Below are 10,209 nucleotides of genomic sequence, written 5' to 3'. Positions count from 1 at the left end.
GTCTGCGCGTGCGCGCCCGGCCCGCCCCGGCCCCGCTCCCGCTCCCGCTCCGCCGCCCGGGTGTCCCAACTACGGCAGGGGCGGTGCGGGCACACGGCTCCGGGAGGCCCGGGCAGGGCCGCTGCAGCACCGGGCCCGGCGCAGGCCGCTGAACGAGCCCAGCCCTCCGCCGCCAGATTGTTCAGCGCTGTTGTCTGTGCGCAGAGACAGCGGGAAAATGCATCAGCTCTTCCCCCTTTCCTGCGTGGCGGAGAGATTTGTGGCGCTTCAGAAGCGGGGAAGGCAAGCAGGGGTGTCAGCTCGCAAGATTAGCTGTCCTCTCTTTGTTTCAAATGCCAGAAAGTATTTCTTAGGAAAACGGTCCCTGTGACACCCCGGCACCGATTCCGTGCCGCCTCCTATGAAGAGGCCCTGGGCTCTTTTCCCGGCACGCTTTCGGACGGATGAGGCGAATCGAGACCCCTTAAGAAGGGAGTGGGCCGGGATGTGCGGGGAATACGCAGCGCACACAGCGAGTGCCCGAGCTGCAGTGTATCCGCAATCCAGAGATCTGATGTCATCGCCTCCCAGGCAGTTCTCCAGTGTGCAGGCGCAGCCATCTGTGCAGCAGATCATTTGTTACCCCCGTAGGCCACCTCCGACACCGACCACCAACAAGCCCCCGGCAGTTCCAAGTAGGGCGAGGTGAGCATTGCCTCAGCGTGCACATACCACACATGAAATGCACGAGCGTGGCCCTGTAGATACCACAAGTCTGGGGAATCTCCAAGAATGGAAATTCTTGGATTACATAGCATGTACAAGCTGCTGTACGATAATTCATTTTGAAAGGGCTCTCAGGCTCCAGTCCAGCGTCCTACTCAGAACAGACTCAGCACTGAATTCATACCTTTTTGTCAGCTGGATCTTAAAAGTCTGCAAGGACAGAGGCTGGCACACCTTTCTCAGTCTGAGTTCCAGTGCCTGACTGGCTCCATAGGGAACTGATTCCCCCCAGTCCACTCTACTCAGTAGCAACCTGCCTTGTTCCAGTTTAGGACAGCTGTCTCTTGTCCCCTGCCTGTGCACTTCAGCCAGAAGGAGTCAGCGAGGTGACAGCCACAGGCTCTCCTGTACCAGAAAGCAGCTGCTGGGGATGTCCCCAGTGTCCACTCCAGGCCAACAAAGATAAAGCCCAGCTCCTCAGCCTCTCCTCCTGGGACAAGTGCTCCACCCTTACCATCATGCTGCCCCTGCTCACCATGATGTGCTAACCTAGACACAGCTGTACAGCAAGAGATCCTGTCAGAAACCTCTCCCAGGGCCAGACACCTGACATCCACAGCTCTTCCCTCATCACAGAACCTCACTTTGTCACCAGAAGGCACTGGGGTTGGTGACATGATTTATTCCTGGTTAATCTATGCTGGCTATTCCCAATCACCTTCTCCATGTGACCACGAAAGGCAGCCAAGAACACTTGTGCCATGGCTTTCCTCCCAGCCCAGAATGAAGGGGATCACCTGACAGTCGCAGGCTTTTTGCAGATGGGAGTAACCCCAGGCTTCCCCAGCCCTCAGGATCCCCCTGATCTCCATGACCTTTCAAAGATAACGGTGGCATCACTGCAACATCTGCCAGCTCTCTCCACCCACTTGGGTCATCCTGTCTGGTTCCCCAGAATGTGTCAAACTGGCTCAAACACCCCCACTACTGGAGCCCCCTCCTTGAGCCCTGCCTGCAGGCACAAAGGCCTGGGGAGATCTTGGCAGTGAGGATCAGGACAAGAAAGGCACCAAGCAGCTCAGCCCACACACTGCTGAGCAGGAGGCTGTTTCAGCCCCCAGCCAGAGTAGTGGCAGGATGCCAGCTGCATTCCTGACCTATCTGTGAGATAGCTGCTCCTTGACAGCAGCCAAACAGGCACTGCACCCTCCCCACTCAGGAAGTTTCTCCTGGTCAGAAAACAGCTCAGGCAGAAATCAGACCACAGATATTTGAAACAAAAGTCTCCACTATCTCCCTCAGGTGGGTTCAGCATCACTCAGGCTGCCTGCAATAGCCTCCTAATTAAAAACACACTCAAAAGAGCAACTCTGCAACTTCAGAAATTAAAATAACCACTATTCAGAACATGGGTGACATGCAAAAGAGGTTGGGAATCTGCATTCTGGGAACAAAGGTTTCAAAAAGGCCCCATCCTGGAGGACAAGGGCATGGCAAGGGGAGACAGCAGAGGCAAAAAGGCATTCTTTGGGTAGTTGAAGTTCTGCCCAATAGAAGAGCACAAGGGAAGACAGAATTGTCAAGAATTGCAGGTTACATGTTAAAAAACAGGGTGGAGAGGCAAAAAATCCTTTTAGGAGCAACTTGCTGGAAGTGTGAAAACTAGTAAATTCTTTTTCAAATGCCTGAGAAGAAGGAAGCACGCCAGAGATTCTGGCAGTAAAACAAGCCAAGATTAAAAAGATTGTTCAGACTATCCAACAGAAATAATAATGATTATTTTTGGTTTGTTTTATCTGAATCCAGTGCAAAGGAACTTGAGAAGATTTCTGAGCTAAAAAGCCTGGGTCTTTCCAGGGTTTTTACTTGAATGTTTACTGGGTACACTGAAGGTCCTGTTTCACCCCCAAAGAGTAGAAGATTAAGTTCTAGAACAAATCCTTCAGGACCAAACTGCTAAAATCTCCTATGGCAGGTGGCTAGTGCAATGTCCGTTTTTAAGACAGGCACTAAGGGACCTAAGAAAACTTTAAACCTGTAAATCCAATATGAATTATGAAGCAAAATGCCAAAAAGTCCACCAAGCCAATCCACAAAACCCAGTATTAGCAAACACATAACCAGGACATACTGGGGAGCAGTTGGCAGAGATTTTGTATAGAGATTCCTGCCTGCACATCTAGTGGCTTTATTTAGTGAAGTCAAACATATAAAATGGAGATCCTGTTCATATAAAAACTCAGATTTCCAGAGGCCTTTGAGAATGTCCCTGATTAGGAGCTCTTGAAACTAAGTTGTCATTAGATTAAAGGAATTTACCTCACAGAGATCAGAGACAAATGTAAATCAAGTGGATGTTAAGATGCACTGGGGAAAACCAAACCCCAAGAATACATGTCTGATCACAAAAGGAGCAAGTTCACAATACCCCTGCAAAAACATCAGCTCCATTTTCAATAGTGGCCAAAGAGTCAAAAGGTCCTGGACACACGAATGGAGAAGGAATCTACCTAGGAATACAAAATGAAAGGAGCTGCTATCTCTCTGTAGGCCCCCAAGACACAAATTGCTGGAAGAGTGTGCTAGGAAAGTATCACTGTATGCTTACAGTATTATTACTGTTCCCTACATATTTGTTACTGCCTGCTTTTGGAAGCAGGATACCAGACTAGTTCTGACAGTCATTTGTACAGTTCAATACTGTTAGAATTGTCAAGCTAGAGATTGTCACAAGGATGCATCAGAAACTGAAAATTCTCCAGGCAGTTTCTCAGTAAGTCCCCACAATGAAAATCAGTGAAAGAGAAGCAAGTATTTTGAGGCCAAATCCAGTTACAAGAGGACTTTAAAGCATGAGAAAACAGTCTCCTGATATTCACATTTTCCATATTCAGTCAAATAGTAATTTGTGCTTGGTCTTGGTAAACAGTAGGGGGGAATAAAACCCACTTCCATTATCAATTTGTATTGCTGTAGGGAACCAGCCAAGGCCAAAGTCAGCTGATGTGTTTAAATCAGAGGGGTAACTCAGGTGTGTAAGAGGCACATTCTTGTATGTAGGGGAGGATAATCCCTAAACCCAAATTAAACTGGAGCACATGCAGAGTTGAACCAGTATTTCTGCATTAGCAGTTTGGCTCAGAATCAGCTCAACTATTTAGTGCTAATCCCAGATCATCTCCATTTGCTCTGGGCTGTTCCAAAGTGAGAGTCCTGTTCTGACAAAACTCCTGCACTCCTGCAAGCACAGGTTTAGAGCAGACTCACAACCCACATCAGAGATGAGCTGGGCACTCAGCAAAGGAGCAGATCTCCAAAACTGGATTTATAGATACTAAGGCCAGAAGTGACTGTTGTGATTACATCAGACATGCTGTACCATGTGAGATTGTCTCAGCAAGATATTCTATGAATTACATATTTTAATCAACTATCAAGTACTTGTATCACATTGTTAAAAGGAGAACTTCATACTGTTTGTTTGATACAGTGAAATAATCAGTCTGTACTGGTTTCTCAAAAAGTCAGAACACCTCAGAGTGAAGATGAAGTGTGTGTCAGGGGGTCACTACAAAGGACCTATTGAAAGATGTAGTTGTGGTCTTACACCTTCAGAATAAGGAAATACACCACAGGAATTAAGCATCTCTCTGTCATCAGGCACAACACTTCTCACTACAGGACACCAGAAATGCTCTACTCAAAAAAGAGGTGCACAGAGGACATGTGGATCTAAGAAGTCACCTCTAGGAAGTCACAGTAACATTAATTTGTCCGGATTGGGAACAAGGCAGTCAAGGAAACAAGCAAAGCCAGTGTTTTCAGCAGCTCTTCTGTCCCACTTACAGGTAGGCCCCAAAAGAGAAGGGCCAGAATATCCCTGCTTAAGTCATAACAGTAAAACAAACCACTGAGCTAATTTGATTTGTTTTGGTTTTGAGAGAGGAGCTCCCTGGGTGAGTTTCTGTAGCACTTCCCAACCTCACAGCTCAGAGGGCAGCAGGGAAGAGCACGGTGCTCCTGGAAGTAAAAGTGAACAGCCAGCTCAATTATGCCAATTAATTTATGCAAATGCAGAACTTGCCCACGTGCCCCTCCCAAAGCAGAGCTGGCAAACAGGTGTAAGAGCCACAGCACGAGTAGAGTGGCACTGCACTGGACTGGCAGAGGGCACAGGATCCTCCTGGCACATGGAAACCAACAAGAACCCCCAGCCTAAACTAGCAATAGCTGCCTTTGGATTTACAACTCTGTATCCAGAGAAGAACTTTAATTTCTCTGTTTAGCAACATCAGAAAAACATGAACAGCTTCAGGGAGGAGGTGGACTGCTGTGAGCTCTATCAATGCCCTCCTCGTGTGCTTCTGACATCCATATTGGGAATGTGTGTTGTGACACTTTTGAGAGGTAAGCTAAACAGATTTTTTTCATTAGCTGCAATATAAAGTTCACTCACATGGTTCATGTAAGTACAACTATAAGGCAAAAAGAACTGAAAAGGGGATTTGAGCTCACCTTCTGTGAACTTCAAAGTTGCACAGATGTATCTCTTAAACTTCTGCTTATACAATTTAATAACAAGAGGAGGAATTTGATTACCAAAGATCTAATATGATATGCAAAATGCACATACTTGATGCTGATTCAAATAGAACAATTATTAGGCCAGACATGCTCACACAGCTGGAGAAAAGCTATTGCAGCTACACCCACAAGCCTGGTTCAAACTGGGGAAGGGCTGGGAGAACTGAAAGAGAAAGCTGTGCTAAACAATAATTGCTGGAGGAGATGCCCTACAAATTCATCCTATGAAAATTCCCTTCAAATATATGCCCCAAATGAAGTAAATGAATTGTGGGGGATTGGCTTGTGGAGAACAATAAGCAACCCCCTTAACAATAGTGACATGGTGGGTGGGGTTTGTACTGAGATCCCAAGGACCTTAAAATTGTTGGGGAATTTTCCTTCTCAGGGCCTTGGGAATCCAAACCACAAACAGATTCCTGATTATTTGCTGGGTGTTTCTGAAAGCAGTAGATAGTTTAAAAATACCAAAGAACACCAAACAAACAAAACCCCACACACAGTTACAAAGAACTGGTGGGTCTAACAGCACTGCTATAAAACTGTACAACATTGAAAATTCCAATGTCCAACAACAGATAAGAAATGTTCTGGCTTAGAACAAGGAATTCCTCCTACCAGTAAGGACACAAATTGTACTGCACTATTCCAGGTCTCAAGAATGATAATGGAGATGCCTTTTTTGTTTTGTTTCATTTCCTCAAAGGAAAAAAAAAAAAAAAAAAAAAAAAAAAAAAAAAAAAAAAGCTGCTTGCAAAAAACAGACCCAAATAAAAAAGCAGGAATTGGCTTTATCATATGTGGAGGTGAACTTGAATGAAAGGGCTATTGCAACCACTCCTACAATCAATAAAAAAGGGGGTCCCTGGTGTTGTGGGTGTGAACCTCTCAAAACAAAACCAGCAATTCTCAGAGAGGGATGTTGGTAAGAGATTAGTAAGCAACTGGAATATGTTTCTGAAAAGTGTGGCCACTCTGGAATAACATAAAAGAATACTTCTGAACACTGAGGAGAAATTTGTTATAGTGGTGAAGTCTATGGTTTGTTCATGAATATAAAAGGGAGGCAAAACCAATGGACTGGGAGTACCAGCATGCTCTGCTTTACCAGGATTCCAAAGGCATGGCATGGTTGGACACCCCCTGCAATATTTGGGAGTTACAAAACTAAAAGGGCAATCCTATAAGACAAATTCAAGGCAAATGAAAAAGGCACAAAGAAGGGAATTGGTGGAGCTTGTACTGCAGGAGCAGTCTCTGCAGCTGTGTTGGGATAATAACAGGGGTGAGCAGGTAGCCAGGGGTCACTTTAGAAAGGGCCACAGGCTCTGCAGGGCTGTGACAGCCATCCCAAACTCCTCTGACTGCTTTCTGGCAAAAGTCAGGCTGTGTCTCTTAGAGGCTGTGGGGGGGATGCCTCATGTTCCTTTCTTCTGCAGTTACTGTGATTACCTGTTTGTTCTGTTAATTCATTAATAGCATCAGCCAGAAAACACTGTGTTGTGGAACTGTTACAATCCCTGTGGTCGTAGCCTGCCTTTCCTCATGGTGCTCCAAATGCAGTGACACAGAAGGAAGCCTACACCAAGTCAAACAAGCGAGCAATTAGAAACAAGCTTGCCATTGGCAGCCTGCTGAGGGAAAAACCAAACTCCCTGACAAAACTACAACCAAACTCCACCATTTTATTCACATCCACCTTTTCAGAGGCTGTATTTTTTTCCTACTCAGTTGATACCTTTCCCTTAAAGATGTAGGGCTGCAGTTATCAGACACTTTAGGATGCACCACTTCCACAGCAGAAGGAACTTAACACAGGGAGCTGCTTGAACACCTCATGTTCTCTATTATGCATTTACAAAGGACTGCTCACTGACATCTAAATGTTTATTCTGTTCAAGTAGGGAAGAAACAAAAGCTATCACCCAAGGACCTGGGCCATTAACACAGGTATCTGTGTCTGCAGAGTTAATAGGCACTATTCTAACCTAATTTCAACAAGAAGTCTCATTTTTCCCAAACACAGAACATTGATAGGAACTGGAAAATGAAATAACATTCCTATTCCACCCTTGTTTTCCAGTGAAAGGAGATTTACTCAATGGTTTATTGAGAGTTTCGGTGCTTGCTCAAAGTTAAGCACCTACCAGTGGCCAGGGAGGGAGACTGGTCCCACAAGGCTGGAGCAGCAAAGGTGGCCAGGGCAGGGAAAGGGGAGCCAGGGAGGTAAGAGCAAGGCAGGCAGGGCAGGGGGAGCAGCTACAAGGAGGAGTGCCATGGTACCTGGGTGAGGAGAGCAGAGCAGGGCCAGCCCCTGAGGAGCAGCTCCAAGGGCAAAGCAGGCAGCCAGCAGGGCAGGCACAGAGTCAGGGAGCAGCAAAAGGGCAGCTCTCAGGCCTCAAAGGAGCTCCCAAGGCACAGCAGAGAAGGCTCAAGAGGAACTTTTCCCCACCTGGCTGTTTCTCAGCACCTGATGGGGTCACACAGGTGCAGCACATCAGGGCTGAGCCAAGCCCTGGGGCAGGAGGCTGCAGAGCTGGGGGGGCACTCAGCCCCTCACAGTTACTGTCACCACCCCACTTGCCACAGTGGTCACAAACAGCTGAGGCCCCCACCCACCCTCCTGAGACAGCAGGACTCTGCTGCAGGATGGTGATGCTGACAGACTGCAACAAATGACCAACAGAGGCAGGAAAAATATATCTGCTGCTTGGGCTGCACTGTTAGAAATGAACTCAAGGGTCTGCATAGAAAAAAAGTGAAATTCAGCAGATCAACCAGCAATAATGGGGCAAAGAAAAGCACTATGGCCTTCCTCTGGTCTAAAAGGTATGACCTAGTCAGTTTTGCTACTCTTGCAGTTTCATATTCTATTATTACCATAATTTTCAAGAGTAGTGATTCTTTGTAGTTCTAGAGAGTTTATATTCTCTGTCTTGCCAGGATTGCAATTGTTCTTAGGTGGAATCCAGAGCTACTCATTCAGCTCCATCAGTGAGAGACAGAATAGTCAGGTTAATGCTGTGGATGGGGATGTTGAGGTTGGAACCCTACTGCTGAATCCCAGGCTGTGGATGATACCCAAAGGAGTGTATCCCAGAAATTAGACAAGACTGGTAAAACTCTGGGTGTTGGGTGGCAAGTTAAGTTCCTTGCCTAAGAGCCAGAGCAGCATGAGAGGGAGCTGGGAGGGATTAGGAGTGCTCAGGACACAGTGTGTTCAGAGTTTGGCAGAGGATGTGATTCAGGGATGTGTATGAGGATGTGGACATGGTGGGAATTTTCTGGATGTTATTTCAGTCTGTTGGCTTGGTTCAGCGCTGAAGGTGCTCCTGGCAGTAATCTGAAGAGGGAATTGGGCATTTTACAAGCAATGTAACAGCAGGCTGAGGGTGAGAATGAAGATGCTGTGCCTTGGAGTGGAGTCAGGTTAGGGATTCACTGTCTGCAAGGAGTTACAGTCCAGAGATGGCTACTGAGTGTTTGCTGGGCATTGCAGGTCTGTGTGGTAACATGGAGATGCACCCACACAGGCTGTACCTGGGCCGTGTGGGAACAGTGCCAAGTGGGGAATGAGCTGCTTGGTGAGGACCACAAGTGCTAAATGAGTATTTGGAGTCAAGACCCAAATTCCCCTATTTTGTGTGTACACTCATTTTGTGTTGGGCTGGAAAGAGTGGGGGGATTCATGAAGTGAACAAGGAACTAAAAGATACAGGTGGAACTCCTTGATTAGTTTCACATGGGCAACTCTAAGCGAACACAGAGGGCACTGTGGGAAAAAGGAGAAGCTCTGTCAGGCAGTTCCCCAAAACACCAAACACAGAAGGAGGGAGAGGGCTGCCCGATGGTGCTGGCAGTGTAGCAACGCAGGATCTGGAAGTCTGTGGAATGGCCTCGGTGTTTACGCACGAAAATAAAACAAGTTCCCTCCATAAAAGTCCGGCCTATCTATGTACCTATATCTTGGTCATACCTGCCCTCAGCCTGTGTATCCACTGCTGTGCTATACGTGGGGTCTCCAGCAGGAACGTTTGTGACTGACTTCTGCCCACAGAGCCGCGTGTGGGAGGCTGGCGATGTCCTGAGGGGTTTGTGCTCTCCGCAGCTCCCGCGCCACCTCTCCCCAGAGCTGCCAGGCCCCGCAGGTCCCGGCCTCGCTCCGTGCGGGCGGAGGGCCCGGTGCGTCAGCCGGGAGCCCGAGCTATTGACAGGCCTGGCCGCAGGTTCCAGCACGGCCTGAGGGCAGAGGCGGGGCCACTTCCTCGGCCCGAGCGGAGGCGCTCGCCATGACAGGGGCGGGACGCGGCGTCCGCGCCCGGCCGCCGTGAGGGGGGAACGGAGACACGGCGGGGCGGGGGCGCGCGGGGCGCTGGCGCGTGAGGCGGCGCGCGCGGCCGGGGCTCCGTGCCGAGCCCCGAGAGCTCGCGGGGCCCATGGCGGGCGCTGAGGCGGCGCGCGCCCCTCCCGCCCTCCTGCGCGCGGCCCCCGCTGCCGGCTCGGGCGCCGCTAGAGGGCGCCGGCGCCCCCCCTCCCCGCTGCGGGCGCGCATGCGCGGCGCGGGCGGCGGCGATGGCCCCGCAGTGACGGCCGGATCTAACGGCGCCACCGCGGAGCGCGCGCGGCCCGCCCGGCCCTGCCCGCGCGCCCACCGGCCCCGCGCAGGAGGCGGCGCCGCCGCCGCGGTGATGCGGCCGCGGTGAACCCCGGGTGCCTCCGCCGCCCTTCCGCCGCATCGGGCAGCGCGGCCCCGCCGCCGCCCCGCGCCCGTTCGCGGATCCTGCCTGCGGCCGCCGCCATGCCGGGCCGCCGCTGAGGGAGGCGCCGACAGCAGCAGGGGCCCCGCGGCGGGGCGGGTATGGCCCGCAGGGACCTGCAGTAGCGCCGCCGCCGCTGCCGCCCGGGCCGAGCCGCCGCTCG

Source organism: Melospiza melodia, chromosome 12, assembly GCF_035770615.1.
Source record: "Melospiza melodia melodia isolate bMelMel2 chromosome 12, bMelMel2.pri, whole genome shotgun sequence".
Classification (NCBI taxonomy): domain Eukaryota; kingdom Metazoa; phylum Chordata; class Aves; order Passeriformes; family Passerellidae; genus Melospiza; species Melospiza melodia.
This window is presented reverse-complemented; position numbering follows the sequence as displayed.